The 14,808-nt window shown below is 38.2% G+C and overlaps 1 pseudogene; it reads left to right on the forward strand.

The window, feature by feature from the left end:
- The first annotated feature begins 6,362 nt into the window (after window positions 1-6,362).
- LOC148010427 (FACT complex subunit SPT16-like) lies at window positions 6,363-10,359 on the forward strand (annotated as a pseudogene).
- The last annotated feature ends 4,449 nt before the right edge of the window (window positions 10,360-14,808 follow it).

The raw sequence follows: 14,808 nt of genomic DNA on the forward strand, positions 1-14,808 counted from the left end.
CAAAGTGAGATTAAAAACTTTGTGTTGCCTATAAATATTAAAAATAATGATAGCCCCATTCCAAAAAAACTTGGTTTAAAAAAAAAGCTAGCAGCATCATTTCTAAATGATCCACGCAAAATAAAGAGCGTATTTCTAACGTCTCGAAATGATTTCTCTTGAAAATAAAATCACGTAACTAATTAATGATTGAAGCACTAAAAGCATGCTTGAATATTACATCTTATGATATTTAATTAAACAATCGGTGACAATCAGAGTGAGATAAAAAAGTAAATTTATCTATAAAAATTCAAATAATGATAGCTCCACTGAAAAAAAAAGATTTACACAAAAGCTATCAACATAATTTTTAAATGATATATAAAAAATAAAAAGCATATTTTAGTAACATCTAAAGACTTTCAAAAAGATTTGTATATATGGCTAATCAAGTAAAATGAGTTACAAGGCATGTGATATGGTATTTATCACACAAATAAGTATTCAGATAAGGCTTGGCTACATTTCTTCCAAGGGGCGCATAGCCAATTCTCCATTCATACCATGGCACTTATGCTCATTTATCTCATCAAATGAAACTCTTTTTTATGAATTTGCATTCATCATTTGATCTTTGATAACATCAGACAAATGTCTAATCAGTGTCAAGGATGGGGAGATAGCTTTAGTTACATCAAAGTAATCAGATGCATCCTCATAGAAATAGCACATCTCCTACAATATCCACCAAGAGCATAAACATCAGTCTGTGGACTATAACAAGCCTTCAATGTAGTATCTTGTGATTTAGGGGCTAACCATTTTCTTCATTCATGGTCTACTTTACATTGTTCTAGTTTCTGTTCACACATTTTGTCATCATCAGTATGCTCTCGATGTGGCTTAGAACATGCATTTCTTCTCTTTGACAAATCCAAAGTTATGCCCCAATCTATAATCCCCACACGACAAACATCACCAACAAAATCTAATACAATATTACCAGGGTGTAGATCAGTGTGTAACCATCTTGCTTTATGCAAATGACACATTTCCAAAATGAACGTGTGCATAATGGACATGGTACATTTGCAAAATATATTTATTTGCACTATTTCATCACTCTTCAATTGAGTTTCTTCATCATTCTTTTTTTTGCATGACATTGGATGTCTAATTTGCATCACTATCTCTCTTCTTTGCTCTACTTGCCTTGTTTTGTCATTTCCTGTATAACATTTTCGTGCATAAATCTTATTGTGGTCAAGTCCTACCACACCTACAATCTTCATTTTGAAAACAATACCACAGGCACCTTTTTCCAATTGTTCCCATGCAATTATCTCATCTTCGCTCAGGTAAGTCGTAGAGTATACATGAGACATATGTACATAATTACTTTGAAGAACCTCTACTTCAGAACTTGTCATTGAAGTAGTAAAATCTTGTCCAAGAGCAACATATGCAGACCGCATATTCTTGTCCCATGATATTGACTTAGTGACGTTGTCGTGCCGCTACATGCCCACAATGTGAAAAACTCTAGAGTGCAGCTTTCTTATTGATCTAGAGAGCGAATGCCATATTAGTCATTAATGTCAGTGTTCGTAGTATGGATGGTTCAAAAATACTAGATTTTTGGACAAGTTGAGCCAATTTTTTATATTTAAGATATTATCTCTTGTAAAAATCCAAAAACTGTAGACAACTTCTAGAATAGGATGACATGTAGATGAAATTGGATGTGTTGATTTGACCATAGTTGCACCTATGGTGATCTTTACAGTACCTCATATGCCATGGAATTTAAAGCCTATTCCAATACCTCGGGCATATTTGCCTAAGTTGCTGGAGCTTTTGAACGAGAAGATTAGGATGCGGATTTTGAAGCCCTCTCCATATTCGAATCGCTAGTTTACTATTCCAAAGAAGAATGGTTCTTTGAGGTTTATACAAGATTTGCAACCAGTTAATAAAGTCACCATAAGGAATGTTGGTTTAGGCCTAATAGTGGATTTATTTGCAGAAGCATTTGCAGGCAAGGAAATTTACTCTATGGGTGATTTATATTTAGGATATGATCAATTCTAGCTTGCATTAGAATTCTGGGATATCACTACCATGAAGACACCACTTGGATTGGTTCGGATGTGTACACTTCCATAGGGAGAAACAAATTCAGTGGCACATATGATGAATGCTATGCATAAAGTTTTGAGGGAGTATATTTCTCAGTTGACCTTACCCTTTCTTGATGATGTGCCGATAAAAGGGTGTGATATCCATGAGAAGAATGAAGAGCTGAATGAGCAGGGATGTAGAAGATTTTTGGCTAATCATATTGTTGATTGTGACAGGATTTTGAGCCGTCTTGAAGAAGTGCATTTGACTCGGTCACGAGAAAAGTCAGTTTTTGGAGTGGAGGACGTATTAGTTGTTGAGCACGTATGGACCATATGGGAGAAAGCCCTCACCAGTAAAGATTGATGCCATAAGTAGGATGTGGGAGACATGTTCGAATGTATCTGAGGTGAGAATATTTTTTGGTGCATCTGTCTTTTACTTGATACGGATTCCACATTTTGCTCATGTGGTTGAAAGTTTATATCACCTTTTGAGAAAAGGGAAAAAGTTTTGGTGGGGTAAACAGCATATGAAGGCAATTCAGAAGTTAAAGAGCTTATTGATTTCAGCCCCAATACTAAAGAGAGCAAATTATGAGAATGGGCGACCTATTATTCTCACCGTGGATACAAGCCCAATTGGCATTGGTTGGGCAGTGGGTCGGGATGATGCTGATGGGAATAGGTATGCCATTCAATTTGGAGCAAAGGCCCTCAATGAATGGCAACAGCAGTATTCTCAAGTAAAAAGAGAGCTTTCGGGTGTAGTGATAGCCCTTAAGTGTGATAGGGAGTATTTTATGTTAGCTCATGTAGTGGTAGAGACTGATTGTCTACCTCTATTGGGCATGATAGTAAATTGCTCAACTCCTGATATTACCATATTACGATGGATTGCATATATAAAGTCACTTAACCCTGATTTTTAACATATTGCAGGTAGAGAAAACCCCATGGTTGACATGCTTTCACGAGCAAGGTTTGAAGATGAAGAGGAGCTTATGGAAGATGAAGAGGACGATGTGATAGGTACTAAAAATGACTTTATGACGGTAGGGAATGAGTATGCATCTGTTGTTATTATAGGTACAAATGTTGTAATATGGATTTCAATAGTAAGAAAAGAGCTTACAACCATGAATAAGAGATGGGCAATAGAGAGAGAGCATCATCAGTGTTGTACTTCAGTGAGAACACAATTTTTGGAAGAGTTGTATGAGGATGATTGGCTGAAAATAGGCCATTATCTCAACCTCATGACAAAGAAGGCTAAATGGTCTGAAGCTAAATTCAAAAGAATTAAAAGAAAAGATTATGGGTTTTGTTGAAAGACAGATATTTATGGAAGCATGCAAAGAAAAAGAGAGGAGCTCTAGTACATGTATTGGGAGATAGGGCTTCTCAACAACAAGTGAGACAGGAGTTTCATGAAAGCTTATGGGCTGGACATAGAGGAGTTTGGGGCACATTTGCCAAGATAAAAGAGAAGTATTGGTGGCAAAACATGTATAAAGATGTGGAGCATTATGTGGAATCATGCAACGTCTGTCAGATGTATGCTATGGTAAAGCATAGAGATGGGTTGCACTGACCTTTCCATTGTCTATGCATTAAAAATGGGTAGTTGATCTCGTTACCATGCCTATAGGTTTATGGAATATGAGATATCTTGTGCTTGCACAAGAAGACTTGAAAAATCAAGTTGAAGGTCGAGCTCTTAGTACAAAGACTACTCAAGCAGTTTGCAGGTTCTTATTGGAAGAAGTCTTTTGCAGGTATGGTTGTGTTGGTAAAGTGGTTGTAGATAGAGGAGAATTGGATGTGGATGAGGCTCATGACTTCTTTTCACTTTTGGGTATCAAGCTGGCTTTAACTTCAGCCTAAAATCCTAAATCAAATGGCAAAAGTGAAAGAGGACATCAACCTATCATTAAGGCATTAGCAAAGTCATGCAAGGGTAGGATAAAAGAGTGGCCAAGAATGTTACCTTTTTCTTTATGGGCTTATAGGACCACTAATTGTGCGATTACAGGGTATATGCCTGTTGAATTAACGTATGGAAAACAACCAATCATGCCTATTGAGGAGACTATTGCTACTTGGAGTGTTCTACCATGGGAAGTCGGATTGAATATAGAAGAGTTGTTGGTCCTACGCATTAGATAGTTAGAAAGAAGGCCTGAAGACATTGAGACAGCCATGAAAAAGCTGAAGACTACAATGATCAAGAACAAGAAGAGGTTTGACAACTAACACAAACTTTGACCATGAGCTATACAAGAAGGGGATTAGGTGCTAGTTTATGATAGCAGCTTGGAAAATTAGCATAGTACTAGTCAAAAGATGGCAAAGAGGTGGTTTGGTCCATATGTGGTAAGGTTTGTTTTTGATAATGCTACCTATGCATTAATTGAGATGGATGGGACAGCTCTAAGGATTCTAGTGACTGGAAAATGTATCAAGCTCTTTAAACGTAGGGAGCCTTCAACATATGAGTTGAAGGAGTTGGATACTAAGCATGAACATGAGAATATGGAAGAAGAAGAGGTAGAAGATGAAGACATTGACATGGCAGAGGATACTTCTTCTAATACTACAGATCCGTAAGACTTTGGCACATACCAAAGGATGTATAGGTTAGGAGGGGTGGATGTCATGCCGCTACATGCACACAATGTGAAAAACTCTAGAGTGCGGCTTTCTTATTGATCTAGAGACTGAATGCCATATTAGTCATTAATGTCAGTGTCCATAGTATGGATGGTTCAAAAATACTAGATTTTTTGACAAGTTTAGCCAATTTTTGATATTTTTGATATTATCTTGTAAAAATCCAAAAACTATAGAGAAATTCTAGAATAGGATGACATGTAAAAGAAAGCATGTAGCTTTCAACCATTTTGGGAGGATTTTATGTAAAAAGAAGGATTGGTGAAATCGTGTGATGCGCGATCGCAGTTTTCAAGCAGTGAACAGCACTCCGAAAGTGGGAGATGAAGGAGTGATGTGGAAGAATTATGGTAAGGTGTGCTAGTATTTTACCCCCCTTTTAGAGCCAATGGAAGCATTAGATTGGCGATCTGAGAAACATAGAGAAAGATATTATTTTATGCACGTTTTTGTCTACAAGAGATTTATTGATAGGCTTCACCTCTGTGAGTATTCTTTTACATATTCTATTTCTTTCTGTGAGTATTCTTCTACATCTTCTATTTCTTTGAACCCCTTCTCTTCTGTCTACTCCTCTCCATGAATATCCCTTCACCCTGCTCTCTCTTATCCCTGTGGTAGACTTTTGACTCCAAATGCTCTGACAGCACTCCAATCAGATTTACATTCTGCAGCTCGTGCTTTTGCATATAATGCATCCAATGCATCCCTTGCTTGAATTTTCTCAACATCAAAATCTTTTTGGTTGGAAGTTAGAGTGAGCAGTATTCCAACTTTCCCATGGTTTATAAATTCACAAGAACAAAAAATGCTTCTTGTCCTTTAAGATTGGTTCAATTAATAATCAATGATTAATCACTAAATCTAATGTAAACGACAAAGAAAGAGAAAATAACTTTGTTACCAAGAAATAGAATATAGATAAATGTCAAGCTAACCTGTTAGAGAGAGAGAGAGAGAGAGAGAGAGAGAGAGAGAGAGAGAGAGAGAGAGACACACACACAAAATCCATAAACTCCAAATGACCAAGGGTGCTCACGAGGAACATCTAATCTGCACTAAGAAAAAAATTTAGTTTTTAATTTAAAATCAATCTCTCTCTCTCTCTCTCTCTCTCTCTCTCTCTCTCTCTCTCTCTCTCTCTCTCTCTCTCTCTCTCTTTGTGCATAGCTCAAGCATAAGTGTGAAAGAATTCAAAATTCTCTGCATCTCGGCTTGGAACCATGGCCACAAAGATTTCTTAAGTCTTTCTCTCTATGTGCACGTCAAGAGCAAAAGCATCCAGATTTCTCTCTCTCTCAGTCTATTGCAAGGACTATAGTTTGATTCAACCTATTGTAGGTGCGTTGGAAACAAAATTTGTAGCCTATTACAAGGGTTGTATAGGCAACTTGTCACAGGGATATGGACAAGGATGCTATCATGCTACTAGACTAAGGAGACACTTACAAAGAGAAAGCTTACAAAGTGCTTCAAATTGCTCATGAAGCTGCTGTAAATCACTAAGGTCGTCCTATATCTACAGCTTACAAAGTAGCATACAAAGTTATTGAAATAGATGGAATCTAACCACATCTAACCAAAACCATGGGAACATGCATTGGCATTGAATTTAGGGAGTCTGGGGTAAGTTTGATTGCCAAGTATGAAAGAATTGTGAAGTCAAGTATGGTTTTCAATGTGAATGTTTTGGTATACAAAGCATGCATCTATAGAATATCATGGATTCCATGATACAAACCCCCCCCCTTACTTGCGTACACAAGACGGTAAAAGGCAGCATCAGGTAGAGCTAGCCATGCATAAAAATGAAGAGATTGCTAGGAGGCTTGCAGCAAGAGTTTTAGGGAAAAGTGATGGTGAAGGCACTCTCAATACCATAGGGAATTTGATAGGTTATCAAAATGTAGATGACAAGCCCTTTGAATGACATCCCATTTTTGAAGGGGTTGATGATTCAAGTGGATCAAACGAATGAGTCTATTCTTCTACCTATGTATGGTCTTATGGTTCCATTCCATATTGCTACTGTCAAGAGTATTACCAGCTAGCAGGTTGTTTAGTTGTTCAAGACTTTGAGATGCCAGATTGCACAAAGGGAATGAGAGAAGGCTGAGAGGACCACTTTAGTGACTAAAGAAAGACTCAAACTTTCAAAAGGTAAACCTATTAGGTTGTCAGATCTATGGATAAGGGTGCCTTCCTGCGAACCCCTTATGGAACGATTTGTCTCCAAAAATAACCAACGACCATGCTTTTCGGGTGGATTTTGTGATTTTTGCAACTTTTGCAAAAAAATGCAAAAGTTGCAGAACTATTATCATTTGTTTCGCTTTTTGTTTCCTACAGCTGGTAAAAGCTCCAAAAATAGACATATGCAAGCTACATCAAACATGAAGTAGGCCTTTAACATCCTATATTCCTCTTGCATGGGAAATCAATAACTTCAATTTTCCTATGTGACAAGCATCTTTTGAGAAGGGCTCGGGGGAAGACACTCTAAGACCTGTAAGAGTGTTACCAACAACTAGTAGGTTTTTCAGCTATTCAAATCGATGGTGGTTGTTTGAGTTTCAACTGGTAAATTCCTAAGTCAAGTATGCTAAAAACCAAGCATTCAACCAATGAAAGATGACAATTGTAGGTCTTCCTTGCTGAAACAACAATTGCGAGAAGATGAAGCAAAATCATAGTTGTTCCTTTCATATAGTTTCGTTAGTTTAATTGCTTGTTTTGGAACCCACCATGGAAATACCCTCTTATTAGTGAATAGAGAAAGACTCTAGCTTTCAAAAAGTAAAACTATTAGGTTGTCAGATCTATGGATATGGCCTGTCTTTGGTGGGAAAGGGCAAAAGCTATTCTGATCATTACAGGCACACATAAATGGGTTCAGATATGCCACTATAAGACTAGATGAGAAGATTAATATTATGTACAAGAATATCAAGCTGCTTTCTATCCGGTCCATTAGAGGCACATATAAATGGGTTCAAATATGACACAATGAAACCAGATGCACACATAAATGCGTTCAGATATGCCATTGTGAAACTAGATGAGAATGTTGATATTATGTACACAAATATCAAGCATGCTTTATGCCCAAATCATTATAGGCATGCATAAATGGGTTTAGTTATGCCACTATGAAACCAAATGAGAAGGTTGAAATTATGTACAGGAATATCAAGCATGTCTTATTTCAGCCAACTCAAAAAGAGATGATTAGAATGTTGAAATTATGTACAAGAATGTCAAGCGTGCCTTCATTCAAGGGACTGAAAAAGAGATGTTGAAATTATGTACAGGAATATCAAGCATGCCTTGTTTTAGGCGACTAAAAAAGAGATGATTACCATCATCCATTTACACTTGCATAACTTTATCATGGTTGGAAACAAGAAGACCAAGGATGTACAATTCTTTGTTGAGGTCACAAAGGTAATTTGGATTCTTTTTGGGGGAAGACCCATCACATATGATCTAGATGAGAATGACGCAGATCAGTTTGAAGAAGAGCAACATATAGGGATATGAAAAATAAGATTAACAACGAGTTTAATCTTTTTGTGAAGGGGCCAACAGAAGACTAGCGTCACTTTAAAGGTATGGATTTGGAGTTTGATGTGCCTTTCAAGGAGCTTGGGTTCCATGGGGTTGCTCACAAAGCTTTAGCTTTTATTGTTCTAACTATTACCTGCTTGGTTGAACTTATGGAGCAACATTAAAAAAATGCGAAAAACAAAAGTTAAGCATGCAGGTCCTCATTTGCACGCCTTGACCCTACTGCCAAAAATACACAAGACCCATAGCCACAAGAAGCATCTGTTGCAGATATACCTGCCAGTCTCTTAAAAAACCTATGCTACCCTCGACATGTTCTCGCATCACAACAACAGCCAACATGGCACACACTTCATGAGGACCTAGGTCTGCAAATGAACTTTTGATAAAACAAAACATCTATAAAACAATCAACTCTATATTCAAGATCGTGTTGCAGAAGGTTTAAACAATCGTGTTGCATATTATGAGACTTAAACAATCGTGTTGCAGAAGATTGAGAGAGAGAGAGAGAGAGAGAGAGAGAGAGAGAGAGAGAGAGAGAGAGAGAGAAGCACAATCCATACATAAATAAAACATGCAACATCTAAGCATTTGCAATACTCAATATCTCTACAACAATGAGAGAGAGAGAGAGAGAGAGAGAGAGAGAGAGAGCACAATCCATACATAAATAAAACATGCAACATCTAAGCATTTGCAATACTCAATATATGTACAACAACGAGAGAGAGAGAGAGAGAGAGAGAGAGAGAGAGAGAGAGAGAGAGAGAGAGAGAGAGAGAGAGAGAGAGAGAGAGAGAGAGAGAGAGAGAGAGAGAGAGAGACCTGAGTGTCGAGTTGCAGGCTGGACGTGCTACAAGAGGAGGGGATGGAGTAGTGAATGGAAAGAGCCAAGAGGAGGGAAGGTTCTTTCACCATTACTTTTTAATTTTTTAATTTAATATTGATCTCATGAGTACTTTTTGATCTTTTAATTTAACTAGCTCATTTACTTCTTATGAATCATGAAAGTTCCACATTATTTAATTATAGACATGAACTTAAAAAATATTTGAATTGAAAACTTCTAAATTAAGGCTAGATTAGAGCCTTAAGCTAGATTAGAGCCATGCCACACCTAGGTCAATTGACCTAGGCATGGTTCAAGTTATGCAGGTCTGGCTCCATGACTTTAACTCCAGCCCAAAATCAACGGAACTTCTCTCAATCCCATGAAGTTGGACTAAAAATGGAGAGACTGGCATTTTCTTGGGCAACTTTATTGCCACATAGCCAAAAAACAGTAGTACAAGCTTGTGTGTCAGAACTGAGGAGCAAGAGAGAGGAGGAGACCTTGTTTCCCACAAGTGTTGCATAAGATTAGATTTATTGCAGTGGGTTTATTTCCAACACCCTTGCCTTGAGCTAACACTCTTGTTACCTTGGGGTAGTTCCCACTTAAATCTTGATTGCTTCTAGTAACCCAAGTCACACACCTCTATCTTACGCAAATTTTTAGGGACTTAGACCTAAGCTTGAATATATTTGCCTTACTTTAGTGTTTCTCTACTTCAATAATAATCAAAAACCATACATAGTGGCTGACCCAAGATACACAGTGACTTGCGTGTGATACACATTTTTGAACCCCCTCCCTTACTTGTATAGATGGAGAGGAAAATTTTTGGGGAACAACCCCTAATATGGGTGGGTATGGGCCTAATATATAGACTTATGTACTATTTGAGGAAACCCCACACCCTTGCACTAATGTGATTCCGTAAGTATCCCATAATGAATCCCCTAAGGACTTTGTAAGGTCATGACTTGGAAAAGTGGACTTAGTACCTTGAAAAAAAAAAGTATTGTGTTTAGTTTATTGAGGCTCATCATACCCTTTTGTAAAATGATCCAAGTCAGTTTTGCAACATATGAAGACCATATTCTCTTATCCCATGATATTGACTTGGTGATGCTCCTATCAGATTTACATTTTGCAAATCTTACTTCTACATATAATGCATCCCATGCTTGAATTTTATTGACATCAAAATCATGTTGGAAGCTGGGGTCACTAGCATTCCAACTAACCATCATATTGCCAATCATTCTGGGGATCCATCTAGTGGTGGAAATAGCATCTAAATCCATGTTTTCAACTGAATATGCAATCCCTATATATTCTACATATTCTTTTATTTGCGATATCACTTTACATCTTAGTATATCTCTTTTTTTAATGTTCCAACATGTATCTCTCATCTCCTCCTCTTTCATAGAGCATATTTCCTTGAGCAGCTCATATCTACATCTTTCCAAAAGTATTTTTTAATCCAATTTATGCATTTTGCATTGGCCATTTGATTTTCCCTTAGTATCCATGTACCTAACAAGTTGAAACAATAGAACATATTTAAAAAATTGCTCCCTTCACTCTCTCTCTATGTCTCTCTTTGCTATATAGCTCACAAATATGGTGGTGTTCAAGTTGGATGTACATATATAGCAAGAGTTAGTGAGTAAGATGGGTGGCCTTCCACATTGGCATTTGCCTTGGCATACCATGTTAGTTAGGTGGCTTCTCAAGTAGTTAGGAAAATAAAGCTAATCAATGATCATCCTCATATTTGAGTCCTAGAACCATCATAAGATAGCATCACTCCAATCTCAATGCTTGAATGTTGTTGAGAGAGCTAGAAAGTCTATTGGAATATTTAGGTTAGTCCTTGTGGATCAAGGCGAATGCTTTGTCTATGAGGGAACCACAAGCTACTTGATTGACTATGTGTAACCATGGAATCTGGATGACACTGCATGAAATAGATATCCAAAAAACTACTAAACATTACCTATCTAGCCCCTCGCTAGGATAGGTAACATCTCAATGTATATAGCTATAAAGAAAGCCAGAGCATGAAGAAGCCTATGTTCCTTATCTTTTAGCATGGTTGATCCTAAGAAGCATACAAGGACTTACAAATTTTCTAGAGATTAAAGAAGTAAGCAAGGTCATAGATATGATAGCTTGCTACATTTCTTCCAAGGTTCCTTGTCTAGGCAAGGCTACATGTCCACATTCAATCACTATCTTGGATTGAGATAAAACATGATAAGCGTGGAGAGAGTGTTAAGTTGCATAAATAAGCCCCAAAGGATTACTCACTATTTTGACCCCCATTTTGTACTTGCCAGGGGGCCATGTTGAGGTTGCAAGATCAACAGCAAATCAACACCAGAATTCTGAGATTTTATCAGTAGAAGAGCAGAATGCAGTGTGTCAAGAGACACAGTTAGTGACAGTGTGAAAACACACTATGTCAGTGTTGATGTTGAGCTTGATTCTTCTTGTTCGGGATCGTTCGGTCGTTCTTCAATCTTCTCAGGTCCTTCCCCTCCTTGATTTGATGCTGGGTCAATGGATTAGAGTGACAGAGGCTTGGGTTGAGTGTCAAGAGAGAGAAAATGAAAGAAAAATGAGTTTTGGGAGATTTTGGCTATGGTGGAATTAGGGTTTCTGAGACAGGGGCCTGGTTTTTCTCAGATTGCAGGAGCTATACTTGATCATTTTCAAAAAAATTTACATGTCTAGGAAGCTTACTTCATGGGCTATCAAAACCCTATGGAAATCATCCAGATCGTGGACAGCACGACGCAGGCAGAGGGCGCGAACAGCCACGGCGCGATTCAGGACATCGATGACGAATTTCTGTAATGCCAGGGTCAGGGCACAACAATGTGGTCGATTGATGTGCCAGGGTGAAGCGCCTTGAGTAGGAGAACAATCCCCTAGAAGAAATTAGGAGCTGAAGTGGCCTGATTGAGGAGTTATGGAAGCTCCAAGTGAGGTAGGTCATGTCTGGCTATGGTAGACACAAAGCAGAGATTGAGAACTTTCACAATGCTGAGCTTCAGATAGCCAAATGTCATGGATTGATGTGATATAGGGAAGCTTTGTGAGTTGGGGAATACTTTTCCAGAAGGAAGCTCCAAGAGATTTGACCTATGGAGTGAGATATAAGCAGCTCAATCTGATAGGGTGCTGCTGGCTATGGCTGCCATGGAAGCTTCAGTGAGGATAGAGTTGGGAGATGAAGTCATGAGATGGAACTAAGCTGACCAGAGATTAACATGAGCTAAGAGAGAGCAAAGGAGAGCTAAGCCGAGCTGAGCCATGCCCGACTGGGCTCTGATACCATGTGAGAAATGCGGGATCTAGAGCATGGCAATGAGTTATGGTGGATGAAAGGAGAAGTGTGGACTCATGATGAAGAAGATAAAGACAGTGTTTGTTACACAAGTGAATTAGGTTCCAAGATTGAGACTTGGACTCATAAACACAATCTTGTGTATGTAGACAATGACATTGACACTTCACTGAAAAGAAAAGAGTACTATTATTGCATTAAGAAAAGGAAGCAAGTACAATGCTTTATAGGAAAGTAGGAAACTGCAGTAGGCACCATTGTGCATATGGGATAGGTTAGCCTGCATATCCTTGACCCTGAAGCTCCATACAAAGAGGCTGTTTAGTGAGTTTGATTGCTGAATCTCAACAACATCTAGAAGCACTTACATCTAGTTAGATGCATTTCCACTTAGGAATAGCATATACTAGGGCATGAATTAGATACCCATCCATTTACGAGCATTGGAAACTTAAAACTAAGGTAAACTTGTGCACTAGTCAAGGGTGTCCTAGAGCACTTTTTCACACTAAAGTGTACACCACCCTAGGTCATTTAGAACATATAATTTAGGACACATAATTGATTGGCACTCTTCCACACATTAGGTATGACTATTAAAGTGTACACCACCCTAGGTCATTTAGCACGTATAGCTTAGGACACATAATTGATAGGCACTCTTGCACACATTAGGTATGAACACTTAGTTACATGATAGAATGTAGAACCTAAACACATAATATAGGTTTATAACCTTGCACCACTTGTGTACACTTAGGGTGGACACTCAAACACATGAGTATCTAGGCACACACAACCTAGCCTTAGTACACATTATCATTGCACGTAATATCCATATATTGGCCTAGGCACATTGCACATAGTCATTTTAGGCCCATTTTAGAGCACTCTTAGCACAATAGGGAAACACACACATACTAGACCTTGTACTCTTACATAGGCTCCTTTGTCACAAAAGTCACATAGAACACTTGGCTCATTTGCACCATAAAAGAATACTTTAGCAACTTTATTCTCACAACCACTACTTCCTAGGTGCACTAAGTCCTTCTTAGGTCACGTCCCAATTCCCTTGTCTATGGTGCTTCTACCTTTCATTAGGGACGCAAGCCTTTTGCCTTCAAGGCATAACCCTTTAGCATATAGGAATACGCAACAAAGGTTAAACCCTTGCCATTTTTTTGACTACATTAAGATACACACCCTTGCACCATTGCACTTGTGCACAATACACAACTTGCACTTGGACTTAAGTTCCAACTAAGAGTGTTTAATACTCTTTCCTAGGCATCTTCTGGGAACTGAGATTCCGACTAAGAGTATCTAATGCTATTTTCTAATCATCATGGTTTAACCACCCATCTTGGAAAAGCACTCTCTTTTACATCCTAATATGCATTTAGGACAAAGACCCTTGCATTACACATAAGACCAGAACCAATACATCAAGATTGTGGTAACCAACATACGTTGTAGAATTTTTTGAGCATAAAGGCACATTGTTTGAGAAAAGAAGAGAAAATATTTTTGAGCACAAAGCATCCTTGCATACCAAAGATACAACGTGTTGAAAAGACAACTGACATCTGAGCTTTAAAAAAGCTAGAGGTTATTCATCTACCATTCAATTCTACACACACACACACACACACGCACACACACACACATCTCATGCAAGTCTAATAGACTTCCATGAGACCTCCATATGTTAACAAAGTAAAGTTAAACCATGCACAAATGGATATTATTTACCTCACAATTTAGATGATGTTGTCTTCCATGAAGAGAAAATGCATAAGCATCCTAAGCATGTCGTTGAGGTATGTAGGGTGGTATTTCAAGACGAGTCTCTTGCTATTGTATAACCAACTAGATAGCCTACAATAGAGGTTGCTGCTCCAATGGCCTAGGTCCTTGATGATGCACAAGATGTATAGGCCCAACGACCATCTTTGAGACGGTCTACTAGAGATAGACGATAGCCTACGCAATTTGAGCTCTCTATGGATTTTGTTATAGTGACAAATGCTGGTGAGCCTCTTACTTATGAAGATGAGGCCATGCACAAATGTGATAGTCACTCTTGTATTTAGAGTATGACTCACTGCAGAAATATCATATGTTGGGATTTGGTTTCTTTGCCTAGTCGCAAGCGTGCATTGGTATGCAAGTGGATATACAAGTTGAAAAGTACCCCTAGATGCCCAAGTTGGGATACAAGGCCAAATTGGTTGCTAAGGGCTTTTGGTAGGAACATGGTGTGGACTTTGATAGAG

The sequence above is a fragment of the Lygodium microphyllum genome, chromosome 29 (genome assembly GCF_053477565.2).
Source record: "Lygodium microphyllum isolate KBCC chromosome 29, Lygodium_microphyllum_v1.1.10, whole genome shotgun sequence".
Taxonomy (NCBI): domain Eukaryota; kingdom Viridiplantae; phylum Streptophyta; class Polypodiopsida; order Schizaeales; family Lygodiaceae; genus Lygodium; species Lygodium microphyllum.